This window comes from Macaca thibetana, chromosome 10 (genome assembly GCF_024542745.1).
Source record: "Macaca thibetana thibetana isolate TM-01 chromosome 10, ASM2454274v1, whole genome shotgun sequence".
NCBI classification, from domain to species: Eukaryota; Metazoa; Chordata; class Mammalia; order Primates; family Cercopithecidae; genus Macaca; species Macaca thibetana.
In genome coordinates this window covers 36,556,090-36,571,954 of record NC_065587.1, presented here as the reverse complement: position 1 = coordinate 36,571,954, position 15,865 = coordinate 36,556,090, and the positions used below count along the sequence as shown (strand labels likewise).

The 15,865-nt window shown below is 57.5% G+C and overlaps 1 protein-coding gene and 1 long non-coding RNA gene across 2 annotated transcripts in view; one reads left to right on the top strand and one right to left on the bottom strand.

The window, feature by feature from the left end:
- Positions 1 to 15,865, top strand: part of ARFGAP1 (ADP ribosylation factor GTPase activating protein 1) — a 37,008-nt gene that overhangs the window by 2,802 nt on the left and 18,341 nt on the right. The gene's annotated exons all lie outside the window — the stretch shown is intronic.
- LOC126929825 (uncharacterized) lies at positions 6,519 to 15,797 on the bottom strand. Its single transcript, XR_007717284.1, has 3 exons — positions 15,647 to 15,797; positions 9,043 to 10,498; positions 6,519 to 6,687 (listed from the first exon to the last, which is right to left on the bottom strand). It is a non-coding gene; the product is annotated as an uncharacterized LOC126929825 (long non-coding RNA).

Here is a 15,865-nt window from a genome sequence, read left to right as displayed (position 1 = left end):
CAAAGGTGCCACGTAAGCAGAGGAGCCACATAAGCAGAGGCCCAGTACCACATAAGCAGAGGAAGGCCCGGAGCCGGCTGCTAAGGTCCTGAGGGAGAGGGAGGGGCACCTGCTCAGCCTCGCCTGTGTGTGTGGATCCTTCTCTCTCAGTCTCTCTCAGGGGATGCTGCCTGGACATGCGTGCGCTTTGCGGTTCTGTCCTCCCAGGCTGCCTGTTCTTCCTCTTGAAAGCAAAAGCCTTCACTTGCTGAGGATGCGACGATGCCCCAGTGCCCCTTGCAGAAGCCAGTGTCAGAGCCAAGAGCCGTCGTGGGCATCACCTGCTCCAAAGTTACGAGTTCTGGTGAAGGGGTCAGGACAGCCCCTCTGAGAGTTCAGCAGAGCAGGTCTGCACAGGGCCCACGCCATGCACAGCCCACACTCCACATGCCTTGGTGCACACTGATGGCAGCAGCCAGCCACGAGGACCAGCGTCGCCCGCATGGACGTTAGAGCAGCCTCCAGAGGCTGGTTCCGTTTCCACACCTGGTTCATGGGTGACACAGTTGTAAGTTGGCCCAGGTCAGTTGTTGGGGCCTGGCCAGCTGTGGGTGGTGAGGTTTTCTCAGACACTTCATCTGCCCTCGCTCTTGTTAGAATTCCTTCTACCTAAGAGCGACAGCTTTAAAAGTGGAATGGCACCACGTCTCCATCCTTACACAGAATCCCACGTGGGAAGACCGTAGTCGGAGGCCCCCACCCTTGCCCAGAGCTGGACTTCGGGGCAGCAGGAAACTGCAGTGAGCGTGAGTCACACCTGAGGACAGGTGGGTTGCCTTCAGGCTCTCAACAGGTGTGTCACCTAAGGGGCTGGGGAATGGGGGCTGGAATGCCACGGCCTGCCCACCTTGGGGACTCTGGGCAGAGCTGGAGCAGCCAGGCAGGAAAATATCCTCCAGTTTCCAGAGAGTAAAAGCTGATGGTCCTACCGAGGCATGAAGGACAGTGATGGACAGTGATGGAAGGTGATGGACAGAGGAGGACAGTGATGGACAGAGGAGGACAGTGATAGACAGCAACAGAGAGTGAAGGACAGTGATGGACAGTGACGGGCAGTGATGGACAGCAAAGGACAATAATGGACAGCGGAAGACAGTGGAGGACAATGATGGACAGCAAAGGACAGTGGAGGATAGCAGAGGACAGTGATGGACAGCGAAGGACAGTGATGGAAAGTGATGGACAGCAACAGATAGTGGAGGACAGTGATGGACAGCGGAGGACAGTGATGGAAAGCAGAGGACAGTGGAGGACAGTGATGGACAGAGGAGGACAGAGAAGGACAGCTATGGAAGGACAGCCACCCCAGTCAGCACAAATGAAGGCCGAGTGGGGCCCATGTATTCCTGGGAGGAATGGCAAGCTGGGAAAGGCCGCCAGGGCAGGGAAACTCAGGAGAGCGACAGCTTGTTCAGGCCAGGATCTTGTGCATTTTCTCCTTTTTTCTTTCTTAGTAAACCTGGTGTAGTCATTGTCTGGGGCTGCCATAACAAATTCCCATAAACCTGCGACTTAAAGCCATGGAAGTTTAGTATGTCACAGTTCTGGAGGCCAGACGTCTAACAGCCAGGTGTGGGCAGGGTCACACTGCCTTCAAAGCTCTGGGGAGGGTCCTTCCTGCCTCTCCCAGCTTCCTTAGCCTGTGGCTGCATCGCTCTGGTCTTTGCCTCCACCTTTGCATGACCTCCTCCTCTCCTGTGTGTCACTTTTTATGATGCTTGTGATGCCATTTAGGGCCCACCTGTGTAATGCAGCATGCTCTTATGTCAAGATCCTTAATCACATCTGCAAAGAACCTTGCCCCAAATTCCCAGCTTCAAGCAATTCGCCTGCCTTGGCCTCCCAAGGTGCTGGGTTTGCAGGCGTGAGCCACTGTGCCAGGTCTAGATTTTGGGGGCCACCGTTCAGTTGCTGCCCTTGGAGTGGTGAGGAGGCGGCTCTGGGGTGTGGAACGCTGCTCTCCCACACCTGCAGCAGCCCCAGCCTGCTCCACAGGGCAGACCTTCCTTGTGGCAGAAACAACAGGAAAAGGAAAAGAAGAGGAATCCAGGCCTGGGTTCCCGGCAGAGCCGTCCGCAGGGCCTGTGCGGGGTGCAAAGGCCCCTCTGTTGTCAGAACACGCCTGTCCCTGTCACCAAGAGCAGCCAGAACTGCCGTAGATCATTTCAGATGAAACTGGGAGAAATTTCAACTGCAGCAAACACTCCTGGAAAAGGAGAGGCCAATCCCTGTGGCTCCACGGAGAGCACAGCCCGACCCTTCAGCCGCACCCACAGGCAATGCCGCTGACTCTGCTCTTCCTTTGGAAGAAAAGGTTGCTTGTTGGTTTCCGGTTTACCGCAGACACAGAGAGGCCCCTCTCTGGCTCGGAGCCTGGCCCGGGTCTCTCCAGTCCCAGCTTCTCCTTCCCGAAAGGAACATCCTGCCTAACAGGGCAGCACCATGTGCACTCCCAGTGTGGGAATCAGGCTGAGCTGGACTTCAGGGGCAGCCCAGGATGCTTGCATCAGGTGGGGCGTTTCCCGGAGGTTTCTTGGGAGCTGCCTGGGAGTGGCCAAAGCTGCTTCCCAGCTGGCTTCAGCCCAGGCTTCCTGGGTGAGATTCTTGCTCCCTGGCCCCTCACGGTGCGCGTGGTCCTGTTCCCCGCAATCCCCCACCCCCTGAACTCCGTTCCCACACTCAGGACCCACCCAGATGCCAGCTCCCCGCAGAGCAGTGTGGCCCCCCACTTCCAGCCCTAACAGCACACACCCGGCCCCCCATCTCCACTTTGGAATTTTTCTTCACCGGAAATACCGTTTCCCACCCTGCCTTCTTGTTCTCGGAGGCAGAGGCACTTCAGCTTCCTGGGCCCTCTGTCCCCGAATCGCCTGGTTTCCATTGGCAGTGCCGCCTCTCCCTCACTCGGATTGTCCTGAAATGGCTTCCGTGCGGCCATGCGGGCTGTGTGTGCACAACCTCGGGGGCACATCAACCACGTCCTCGGGCTGGCGGTAGAGACGTGGCCTCGGCCTGAGCGTGGCCATCAGACTCTCCCTGGGACTATGAGCCCTCGGCTGAGGGGGCAGAGGGGCAGCTAGGATCATGGCCGCAGCTCCCGGAGGGGAGCCCCCAGCCACCGGGCTGTCTTCCTGAGCCTGCTCCCCAGGCCGCGCCTTTCCAGCTCCTGTTGCCGCGACCACAGAACCAGCCCCGGGGCTTTCCTGTCCTTCCTGTCCGGGGTCCTTTCCCAGAGGTGGGAGCTCTGGGCGATGGGCCTGTCCTGGGGGAGTCACGTAGCTTGTTTAAGAAGATCCCCGTGGCTCCTGTGCACACGTGTGGCCTCTCTCCCCAGGGGCTGCTGTGAGCCTGGGAAGTCCCGGGAGGTGTCTCAGTCCCCAGAGAGCAGCCTCCGGTGCACCTTGCACGCCTCACACTCCTCGCCCTCCTGCGGGTCGGCTGACTTTCTCCTCCGCCTCAGCCAAGTCTGCCACGCAGAGCAGGTGGGAACCGAGTGGAGGCTGTGCAGGATTCTGAGTCCCGGTTCTGACACCCACCTGGCTCAGCACCTGCCTCCTCAGCCTCCAGCTGCACGGGTGGCCACAGGCGTCAGGGTGTGATGGCAAATGTGGTGGCAAACGTGACCGGTTCGGTCAGAGGTCTCTGCATCCTCCACACCTCTGGCCAGGTGAGGCCCAGCCTGTGTCCCTCCCAGCTCTACTGACGGATGGCAGGACGCTGAGAGCCTGAGCCCGTGTATCCTCAGTTCTTGGTGCTTTGCAATGCCCCTGGCCCTGGCTGCAGCCGCCCCCTGGCTGGGCCCTGAGCCTGCCCGCCCTACAACACTCACTCTTCAGGAAGAGGGAGCGTCGGCCGAGAGGAGAGCAAATACATGTAAGGGGAGAGGGTGCTTCCTGAGACACTCAGTGGGACCAGGGCTCCTGTGGTCTCCTGCCTTGGCCATTCCGTCCATCTATGGGAGGGCCTTGGCCTCTCTGCTTTCAAAGCCGGGTGCTGGGGCTAGGGGATTGCAACCACGGCCACTCCACTGCACTGGTTGGGAGCTTGGATCACCTGGGTGCAGAGGAAGTTTCAATGGCAAGGGTGGGTGTGGCTCATCTCGCCCACCCCACAGCCATCGCCGCCCCACAGACACCTCTGGATCCCAGCCTGCCGTCCCTCCTCCTGAGCCTACATTAGGCTCCATCCTTCCCCAGGCCCCATGCCACCAGCAAGAACAGCCCAGCCAGTGCAGACTGCACCCCTCGGCCTCAGCTGGGACTGAGCACCCCGCCCTGTGCTTGCCCAGTGTGCTCTCCCCGGCCCCTGAGGCAGGTGGCCTGATCCCGTCTTCAGAGGGGAAAGCCGACTCTCGGGGAGGCCACACAGCCATGGGGAGTGGGCACAGAAGGAACCCAGCTCCGTGCCAGGCTGTGTCAAGCTGACATTTAGTGCCTGGAAACAGCTGCGGCCTCTGCAGGGCTTCCTGGCACAGGTGTGGGCTCTTCTAGCGCAGAACGTGGGCTGCACCAGCTTTGGGATGCACCACTTATGGGGTAAGGCCGTGCCCGTGGTTGCTGGCTGACGCCAGGAGTAAATGCCAACACCAAAATAGCGCAACCCAGACCCGGCTGGGTGGCAGGCACTGCCGGTGCCTCTCGAGGGGGCAGCAGAGGCAGCTGCAGATGAGGCACGAAGCCCCAGGACTGGCCGCCTGCCCTCAAAGAGACCCCTGGGTCCCCCCAGCACGAGTCTCTACGTGAAGCCCCCAGCAGGAGAAGGGCTTGCTGCCCTGAGCCCAACACAGCACAAGACAGAGGCCTCACTGAGTCCAGGCCCCGCCCTGGCCCTCCCCTGGATTGTGAGTCCAGGCCCTAAGCCAGCCCCTACCCTGGATCTCCCCAGACCCTCTCTGTGGGAACCCAGGGGCCAGGGCCGCTCGACCACATCTTGGTAGCTCTCATCTGGGACCTCATCTTTAATCTCAGCAACTCAGGGATCAAAGAGAAAAGCAAGGCCGAGGCAGGCGAGGCTGGGGTTTCTTGCTCAAGCATTCGGATCATTAAACAAATGAAAAAAATCAAAGAGAAGGATAGCCAGGCTGCTGCCTGTGGATCTGTCTGCCCTCCCCGGAGGCCAGCGCCACACACCCCTCCCTCCCTCTGCCTCCCTCTCCTCTCTCTGTCTTTCCTGATGGAGGCCCCGGCGTCTGGCGTGGGGTCCGTGTTTGGGGAGCGCCTCACTCCGTTTGTGTCACTGTAACAAACGCCTCGGACTGGGTTGTACATAAGCACAGAGTTTTTCTGGAGGCTGGAAGTCCGGCACTGAGTCTTTAGCTGGGTCGCTGCTTGGCAAGAGCTGCTCTCTGCTTCCAGAGGGCGCCTGATTGCTGCCTCCTCCAGGGGGGTCAAAGGCTGTGGCCTCACATGGTGCCAGGAGGGAGGCAGAGGGGGCTCCCTTCCACCTGGAGCCCGTGCACAGGTGCTGTCCCGTTCCCCCAGAAGCCACACGTCTAAGTGCTGTGGGGGGGGGACTCTCTTTGAACACAACTTGTGGAGGAGATGTCACTCAAACCAGAGCGGGAAGTGCCAGGAAGGACTCAGGAGTGCCCCACGGCCATGTCCTGGCTTTGGAAGCACAGGAAGCGCCCGGCAGCCTCATATGATTTTGCTTGAGGAGGAAACACCAGTGCCCCCTCCCCAGTCTCTGCTGCTCCCTCTTCCTGCCGGAGCCCGGGAGGCACCACCCTGCACTGAGAAGCCCCCACAGCAGCCATAGCAGGGACTTCCTTCCGTCCCCATCATCCTCCTGTCACCTCGTTTACTTTTACAAGAACCCCCGGAGGAAGCAAACATCCATTCTCCTGTTCTGCAGATGAGGAGACGGGTGGGGACGCGCTGAATGACCCACGGGAGACAGAGGTGGGGACGCGCTGAGTGACCCACAGGAGATGGGGACGTTCTGAGTAAGCCACAGGACACAGGGGTGGGGACACTCTGAGTGACCCACGGGAGACGGGGGTGGGGACGCGCTGAGTGACCCACGGGAGACGGGGGTGGGGACGCGCTGAGTGACCCACGGGAGACAGGGATGGGGATGTGCTGAGTGACCCCACAGCTCAGAAGTGGAAGGACTGAGTTTCACTCCAGGTCCTGGGACTCCCAGTCCCCAGGGCTGGGGCTCTGGCAGCGCCTCCTCACCCCGGTGTGGGAGTGAACGGCACAGGACGCCTGGACTGCAGGCGCAGAGAGAGAGGATGCCAGGACTACCGGTGCAGAGAGGACGCCTGGACTGCGGTACGGAGAGGGCGCACCTGCAGACAGGTGGGGGCCCTCAGCAGGAGACACCTGTGTGCAGGAAGTAAGCTGCACCTCGTCACTAGTCACCCACGGGGCCACACACAGACCCTCCTGCTCCCCTGAAACCCCCTCCTGCTGGCCCCCAGTCAGTGCTTCCCCCCCAGAAGGAGTGTCAGAGACAAAACAACACATTTAGTTTCGAGATCTGAGTTGGGTTTTATTTGCGACTCTAGAATCGGGCAACACCTCTTTCCATAAAACACAACGAACGCTCTAATGAGCTGAGGGGAGGTCAGTTTCACAGACAGAAGAGGCCCAAGGAAAGCAGACAGAAACCAAAGGCGTGCTGGTCACTTCAAAGTTACTTTTCCTGTAAAGGTTAAAGCAGAGGATTAAAGCCCACCCCTGTGATCCCAGCACTTTGGGAGGCCGAGGGGGGCAGATCACTGGAAGTCAGTGGTTCGACACCAGCCTGGCCAACATGGTGAAACCCTGTTTCTACCAAAAATACAAAAATTAGCTGGGTGTGGTGATGCATACCTGTAATCCCAGCTACTCAGGAGACCGAGGCAGGAGAACTGCCTGAACCTGGGAGGCGGAGGTTGTAGTGAGCTGAGCTTGAACCACTGCACTCTAGCCTGGGTGACAGAGCGAGACTCCATCTCAAAAGAAAAAAAAACAAAAAAGGCCGGGTGCGTTGGCTCACACCTGTAATCCCAGCACTTTGGGAGGCTGAAGTGGGCAGATTACGAGGTCAGGAGATAGAGACTGTCCTGGCCAACATGGTGAAACCCTGTCTCTACTAAAAATACAAAAATTAGCCAGGCATGGTGGTGCACACCTGTAGTCCCAGCTACTCAGGAGGCTGAGGCAGGAGAATCGCTTGAACCCAGGAGGCAAAGCTTGCAGTGAGCCAAGATCACGCCGCTGTACTCCAGCCTGGGGATAGAGCGAGACTCCGTCTCAAAAAAAAAAAAAAAAGGGTTAAAGCAGAGGTGACTTCCTTATCATGTCGGCTTCTTGTTGGCTTCTGGTGGCTGTTTGGGGACTCGGCTGCTATCTCTCCCTGGTTTCTGGGAAGGGTGGGGGCGGTCAGATACAGATCTTAGGAACCGCAGCATGAGTGACTCCATTTTGGTTTTGCCTGTTGGGCCTCCTGCAGGAGCTCCGTCCAAACCAACAGCCTCTGCATTCAGTTTTCTTTGACAGGAGCAGTTGTCGGCCCCTGCCCAGCACTGGTGGGTCTCGCCTGTTCTGGGGGGTGGTCTATGTAAGTGGATGGCGCAGCCCAGACCGTGTCCAGTGCGGCATGAGACTCGTCTGTGTCCTGGTGGCAGTGGTGTGCTTGTTTGCGTGGCTGTGCGGTCCTTAGCGATGTGGACACGTGGCGTCCGCTTGCCATGCCCCTGTGCATTTTCTGGTTGCCTCAGCTGCTGGCTGTAGTGGGGACGGTGGCTGTGAGCCTCTAGACTGTGCTGCTCGGGGACTTCAGGGCCAGGCACATGCCTAGCTGTCCGTGTCTCCAGCACACGAGCTTGTGGCTTCTCCAGGCTCAGAAACACACCAGCCTTCCTGCTGCTGGGCCTTTGCTTCCTCACTACCCTACAGCACCCGGGAAGGGCCAAGGCCTGCATCGGGGCCGCCCGCCTGCTCTTCGTGGCGTTCACTGCCGTCCGTCTGGTCGTCTGGTCATCCCTCGAAGGGGGACACTCTGAGTTGTGCCTGCCCCGCAACATGCTCCCAGCGCAGAACCTGGAACCCAGCAGACGCTCAGAAATGTCAGTGTTGAATGAATCAACACGGGCGGTGTTGGATGACTAATTAACAAAGTCATCTCAAAACAGAGGTGTGAGTTGGGGACCCAGTGAGCATTCCTCAAAGTCTCTAAAGAAACAGATCTCATTTCTGAGACTTGGCCCAGCCAGAGCCGCCTGCTATAAACTTGGGATTTCACCAAGAGCTCCCATGTCATCCTTAAAATGCACTTGAATTTCACTTTGTAATGTACTTAAGCTTGTTTTAATATTGAAACAATGTTATTTTTTTTTTTCTAGATGAAGTCTCGCTCTGTCACCCAGGCATTGGCATTGGCGCGATCTCGGCTCACTGCAACCTCCACCTCCCGGGTTCAAGCGATTCTCCTGCCTCAGCCTCCTGAGTAGCTGGAATTACGGGCGCCCACCACCACACCTGGCTAATTTTTGTATTTCTGGTAGAGACAGGGTCTCACCATGTTAGTCAAGCTGGTCTCGAACTCCTGACCTCAGGTGATCTGCCCACCTCGGCCTCCCAAAGTGCTGGGATTGCAGGTGTGAGCCGCAGCACCCGGCCTGAAACAATATTTTAAACTGCTGGTCAGGTCAAGCGTTTATCTGCCTCTGCACAAGCCCCGCCCCCTTTCCTGGGCAGGGGTTGGATGGGGAGATGTCTCAGTGCCCCCGCAGCCCAGTCCCTTCTCTCCCCACACTGTCCCTGCTGCCGACCCTCACACTGCCTGGTCCTGCAGAAGAGAAGCAGCCCAGTTTGGGAAGCTGGTAATGCCCACCAGTCGGTCACCAGCGTTGGTACCGCTTTGGCTGTCGGAAGCCAGCTGGGCCTGGGAACACATGGGAACAACTCCCATCGCACAGGAAGAGTCTCCCGGTCCCTCGGGAGCATGGAAGCACAGCCACACAGCACCTGTTTGCGGCAAGGCTCTCAATATCTTGCCCTCTGTGCCCAATACCTTGGTCTTCTGCTAGGGGTCCTCACAGTCTGGGGAAACTGAGTCCACATGGGCCTCAGGGCTGGAGCTTGGAGCCCAGGGCACCCAGTCAGCACATTCTATCCTCCTGGCCGGTGATTGTTTGGACGTGGACACACGACCCCAGCTAGGCCCATCAGGGTGGAACGTGAGCTTTTGGCTGGGATGCTGGTGCAAGGTTACTTTGTCTTGCTGGAGGCGAATCATGAAGCTTGCAGCCTTAGAAGCTGCCAGAAGCATCTTGGGATCTCAGGATGAAGATGGAAATGCACACGCACACAGAGCGCTCAGCAATAGTGTTGAGCTGCTGGATCAAGTCACACCTGAAATTGAACTTTGTTCTAGACTTTTCATCACACAAATCAATACATTCCCTTTGCTAAGCCATTTGGGGTTGAGATTTTTGCCTCTAGCAACTAGAATCTGGAAAGATTCCTGGCTAAGATGCGCATGGGAGGGGCCAAAGCAGGAGGACCCTGTGGGTCCAGCTGTCACAGCCCCAGGATCTGAGCTGTCAGTTCTGCAATCTGAGGAGCTGGCCCTGTCTCAGCACATTCTTAACTGTGACTCCTTAGCCGCCGTGGGCACGCATAATTCAGCACAGCTGCGAGTTTCTTGGAGCTCAGGACAGAGCAGCTCAGAATTGTCAAGCAACATTTGTATTTCTGGGCGATGCACACACCCTGACATTCCTCCCATTTCCTTCTGTCCTGGGCCCCAGTTCTTCCCGGACGCCATGCACAGGCAGCAGCGGGGCGGGGTCAGACAGGGCTGGAACTAGCCACTTGTAGTCCCCCCATGCAGCGGGTCAGAAGCCAGGACCAAGGCAGCACCATCGTGGGCAGCCCCAGGTCAACCCCGCACGCTTCTCTCCAGGACCAAGGCGGCATCATCATGGGCAACCCTGGGCCAACCCCACGTACTTCTCTCCAGACACAGGACAAAGCCGTTTCAGAAGGACCTGGTGGTGGAAGGTGATCAACAGGAGACAAAAATGGGCAGAGAAAAACACAGGCATCCATAGGACACGCCATGGCCAGGGTGTGTTTACTTGGCCTCACCACCATTAAGACGATGAAAATTAAACAGCAATGGTAACGCGTGTGCTTAGAGACTGGTGGAGACAGCCCCCTTGGTAATGGAAGCCCGGGAGGGGATGCAAGGAACAGGCACACTCCCATCAGCACATCTGGCACGGGGTTTGGAGGACAATTTGGTGGAATCTCCCAGAACTTACCTGGCACTTCCACCTCTAGAGGTCTATGCTGTGGAAATACTCGCACAAACAGAGAGAGGTCACCGTACAAGTATGTCCATTGCGACATCGATGGTAAAACAAAGTAATGATGATTGTGACAGGAGAACTCTGTCTTCCAATCAGAGGCCAGTTAGAGAAGGTAAGACACGCCAGTGGTTAAGAGGAACGAGCGAGCCTCTGCTATAGAGGAGACACAAGAAAGCCACCAAGCGAGGTGTGAGTGGCAGGGAAGCCCACGCCGTGTGCCTGTTTTAGCGGAAAACAAAATCTGGGCAGGTCCACCCCAAACTGCTGGCCGTGCTCCCTCTGGAGGCCCTGCCCAGGACCAGAGGGGCTTTCAAGCCTCTGAGGCCCCCATGGTGCCCTGGGGTTGCAGGCTCCCTCCTTCCTGGAAGCCCCTCCTGCGAGTCAGCTCCCCCGCCCCTGCCCCACTTCTTCCCACCTGTCACCGCTCAAGCTGGCCGTGATCATGGTGGCAATGCAGGACCCAGCAGTTGAGCCACAGGAATTTCCCTGGAGCTGCCTCTGTGTGAGCCCTGGCCGGACACACCAAGAGACAGGGAGGGGGTGAGGGGACGAGCCAGCCCTCCAGCCACTCCCAGACAACGGGACAGGGCAGGGCCAGGGGAGTGACCAGGATTCTCTCAGGTGGAGGGTGCAGAGGGCGTGGGTGAGTGAGCAGGGGTTGGAGGTCCCCAGCAGCTGCATGAGAGGGCGGGGCAGAGACAAGACCAGAACCCAAGTTCCTGGGAGGCCTGGAATGACGACTTTATTCCTGGGATTTTATTCCTAGGATGACGGTGCTGAGCGAGGTCTGGGCAGAAAGAAGGAACTACTGGACAGGAGAACTTCCGGGGACTGTACCAGGCAGCGTGGAGCTCTGAGCATGGAGCAGCCTGAGCACGGAGCAGCCCAGCGAGGGGGGCTTTGGCTCAAGGTGACCTGACTTGCAGGTTGACGCTGGTGATGGAGAGGGCTGCAGAGAGCAAGGCGACGATCCAGGAGGATTTCCCCTTTGCTATGCTGCTGGCCCCTCCCCTTCACCCCCACTAAGAGATGCTGGCACCCATCACGGCACACGGCAGCTGGAATGCCAGCTGGGAGGGCTGCTGTCGTAGGTCAGGTTCCCTGGAGGCTGAAGACAGGGATTGCTGTGCCAGTGATTCTTTGGGAGGTGCTTGTTTTAATCTGCTCGGGCTGCTGTAACAAAATCCAGTAGACTGTGTGGCTTATAAACAACAGAAATTCATTTCTCACAGTTCTGGAGGCTGGAAGTTCAAGATCAAGGCATGGGAATATTCTGGGCTGGATGAGGGGCTGCTGCCTAAGAGCTGACACCTCCTCTCCGTGTCCTTGCACGGGAAAAGGGGTTGGGTCTCTCTGGGGTCCCTTTTATGAGGGCACTCATCCCATTCATGAGGGCTCTGCCTTTGAGACCTCATCACCTCCCAAAGGCCTCATCTCCTGAAACCATCACATTGGCGGTTGGGATTTCAACATGGGAATTTAGAGGAACACCAGCATTCAGGCGTGCTCCCTGGAGAAAGGTGAGCGGGACGCAGGATGGGAGGAGCTGAGCTGGGAGGGGCTCTCAGCCGGATGCATGGCCATGTCTGCTGGGCTGAGCCTCAGTTTTCAAGGTGAGCTCAGAGTCCGGGGGAGACTAAGGGCTCTGGTGACACTAAGGCCAGATGCGCCTCTCATGGGGGCCTGGAGCCCTGGACAGTTGACAAGACCAAGAGTCATTTCGAGACGCCCGTTGGTCCTGCCATGCAGGAGGCTCCCGGCCACTCCTTAGATGCAGACAGCGGGGCTTCCCAAGAGCTGCACAAATTGCTGGAGTGGGAGGTGCTTTGACCGCGCAGGGGCCCCGTGGAGGGCGGATCAGGCAGGAAGGGACATGGTGCCTGGGGCCCCTGACCCTCTGGCTATGCTGGAGGCATTCCAGCAAGGCTGGCCCGGGGCCCCTGGGGTGGGGGTGGCCTGGGGCCCCATCTGTGTGCTGCTGCCACCCACTGTGGGACTTTGGGCATGTCTCTCCATAGTCTGATCCCCAGCCTTGGCAGCTATGCAACGTGTGGATGCAGCGGGACCTGCCTTGCAAGGAAGCCCTAGGAGGGCGGCTGCCCTTGGGGATGCCCCATAACTGACCCAGTATGGTGACCCTAAGCTGATAAGCCTGAAGGCATGTACCCATACATGCAGTACCCATGCACAGAAATGCACGCACACACACACGTACATGCACATATACACACACTGCACATATGTGTGTGCACACACCCCAGCCTTGGGTAGCTCGAGCTGCTCCTCAGGCTCTGCCACTCCTGCTGGGAGCTGGCTGGACGCTGTGGACAAGGCTGACTGGCTGTGAGGCCCACACAGGGTCACAGAGGACCTGTGCTCAAGGCCCTGCCCACTTTCTCTGTTCCTTGTGTTTAGAATGAAACCTCTGTGGTCCTCACCCCGGAACTGACGCTGTATCTCCCCATCACAGGGCACGCCTGGCCCTGGCCCAGTGGATGGCTGGCTCCACACACCCTTCTCCTTCCAAAAAGGGCATTACAGACTTCTGGGTGCAAAGCTTCGCTCCACCACTTACCATCTTTTTCACTTTGGGCAAATTATTGAATTGTACTGTGCCCCAGTTTCCTCGTCTGAACAATGGGTTCATATCAGAGTGGATGGTTGTGTGGTTTAAATGTGCTCTTCCTCATCAAGCCCAGGGCTGCGATTCTGGCAAGTGCTCAGCCAGTGTAGGCTTGAAAGGGAAATTGGAGGCCTTGTTCCACAGATGGGTGACCTGGGTCTAGGGACCTTGTTCCACAGATGGGTGACCTGAGTCCAGGGAAAGGCAGTGCTTTGCCACAGGTCCCACGACTTCACAGGTGACCTGGACTCCTGCCTGGCTCACAGCAGCTTCATTCCTGCTCACCTGCCTGTGGCAGCTCTGCACAGCCGTTTACTCAGAAGTTCTCATTTCACTGTTTTTGTATTATTGTTTGATTTTATTCACATCAAGACCTTCAAGAGCCTCAGGGAGGAAAGCACAGAGATGATCGCATTACTATAACTGAAAATTAATGGACTGCTGGCAGTTCTAGAAGAAAAACAAATTATCTAAATATTTTAGATGGGAAAATAGAATGTTTTCAATTTGCAGCTGCAGGTTCCGCACCATTCCCCACTCCATTGCCAGATCCCGCCACCGAGTGAGCTTTGGCCCCGCTGTGAGTTGGCCACTGCGAGCCAGGGATTGCAGGGAGAGGCGAGGCTGCTGTGGATGCTGTGAGGCAGGAGCTACCCTGTCCTTGGAAGGGCCACGCCTCTGATCTGAGCTGTAGGAACTGGGGCCTTGCTCTAGGGGTGGAGGTAGCCCCAGACCTCCCAGAGTCTGGGTGGGCCTGGTTGATGAGGCAGCACTCTGACTACTGGCTTTACAATCAGAAAACTGCAAGTTCAGCTTCCACTGGTCACCCAATGCCCGATGTTGGCCCCAACTGTGCCCCTTCCAAGACTGCCTTCCCTTTTCCTCTCCTCCTTTTCAGCTTCTCAACCTTCACAGTCCACCTCTTCCAGGCAGCCCACTGTGACTAATCCAGGACATGGCTCCCACTCTCTGAACTCATGGCACCCACACAGTCCTGACCATGAGATCCGGTGCTGAAATCTACACTGTTCCAACTGCCACTTGTGTCCATGCTGCTGGTAGATGTGCCTGTGCACATCACCTTGGCCCTCTCCTTTCTGTGCACACCAGTGGTTTCTTACTGCAAGAACTGGTGACTCCCTCCTGAGGGCAAATAAACGGCATTGAGACACCATTTTGTACCCACAAGTCCTGCTGCCGTCAAAAGACCAACAATACCCAGTGTTGACAGACATGCAGAGCAGCTGGACCTCACACATCGCTAGCAGAAGCGTGAAATGCTTACCATCTTTTTTGTTGTTGTTGTTGTTTTGAGATGCAGTCGCGCTCTGTCGCCCAGGCTGGAGTGCAGTGGCGCAATCTCAGCTCACTGCAACCTCCACCTCCAGGGTTCAAGCAATTCTGCTTCAGCCTCCTGAGTAGCTGGGATTACAGGTGTGCGCCCCCAAGCCCAGCTAATTTTTGTATTTTTAGTAGAGATGAGGTTTCGCCACGTTGGCCAGGCTGGTCTTGAACTCCTGACCTCTGGTGATCCGCCTGCCCCGGCCTTCCAAAGTGTTCGGATTACAGGCGTGAGTCACTGCGCTCGACCACTTAGCATGTTTTAATAATGTTCCATACCCACCTACTCAGGACCCAGAAATTTCACTTCTAGGTAATCACCTAAGAGGAAGAAAAAATATGCCTACACAAAGACCTTTCAAGATAGCTTTACTCATACTAGCCAAATCTGACACGACCCCAGTGTCCAAAGTGTGAATAAATGAAGGAATGTGGCGTGTTTCCCATGGCACACTGCTCGGCAATAAAAAGGAACCAGTTACGGATACGTGCAATGTGGCTGAATCTCAGAGACATCACGTTAAAGGAAAGCCATCACGAAGGTATATTTTGCACAGCTCTATTTGTGTGATATTCCAGAAGAGACAAAACTAAGATATGGCGATATTGGAATCAGAAGAGTGGCTGCCTCTGATGGAAATGTTCTATAATTGACTATGGTAGACATTACGTGGGGGTATGCATTTGTCAAAACTCATTGAACTGCACATTTTGCAGTGTGTAGCTTATACCTCAATAAAAATGTTTATTCTCCATCATTTCGAAAGTCACCCAGATCAATGAGGAACACGTAGAATGCACAGAAAAAAACAAAGTAAAAACAAAACAAAAAATTACGTGCAACTAACCTCCCACAGGTGATCACTTTTTCAGCTGTGTACCTTCCTAGTGCAGACCATTGCACACCTGCACCCTGGGGCATCTGCGTGGCAGGGGTGGGGGCCTGCGGACCCTCTCAACCCCGCCGCCTCCCACCAGGGCCCAAAGGCTCGGGTGGTGGAAGAGAGACTCAGACCCCAGGGCGGGAGCACGGGCCCCAGGACGCAACCCTCCATCCCCGCGCCGGTCCCCCGCTGCCCACTGCCCGTGACCCTCGCCTCCCTGCCTGTCACCCGCTGCCCCGGTCCTCCTACCCGAGTCCCCCTGCCGGTCCCCAGCTGTCCTGGCCCCTCTGCCCCCGCCCCGTAGACCTCGCCCCTCTGCCCGTCCTCCATGGCCCCCGGTCCTCCTAGCCCCGTCCCCTTGCCGGGCGGTTCCAGCCCCGCAGCTCCCCCCCAGGTCCCCACTCGCCCCGCCCCCGATGTCGGCCCCCGGTGAACGCGCCGTCCCAGAAGCACCTCAGTTTGGTTCCACGGATGCACGGACGCTTCTCCCGCCCGGCCCCCAAATGCTGCTGTCCTCCGCGGCCACCGCGATCAGGGGCGGTCCGGGGCCTGGGGTGGGAGTTGGACGGCGCGGCTACGCGTCTCCATGGCGACCGGGCGAGTGCGCGCCTGGGGGGCTGGGGCCTGAGGCGGAAGTCCCGCCCCTGCCGGCTCCCATGAGACCTTGCAAAG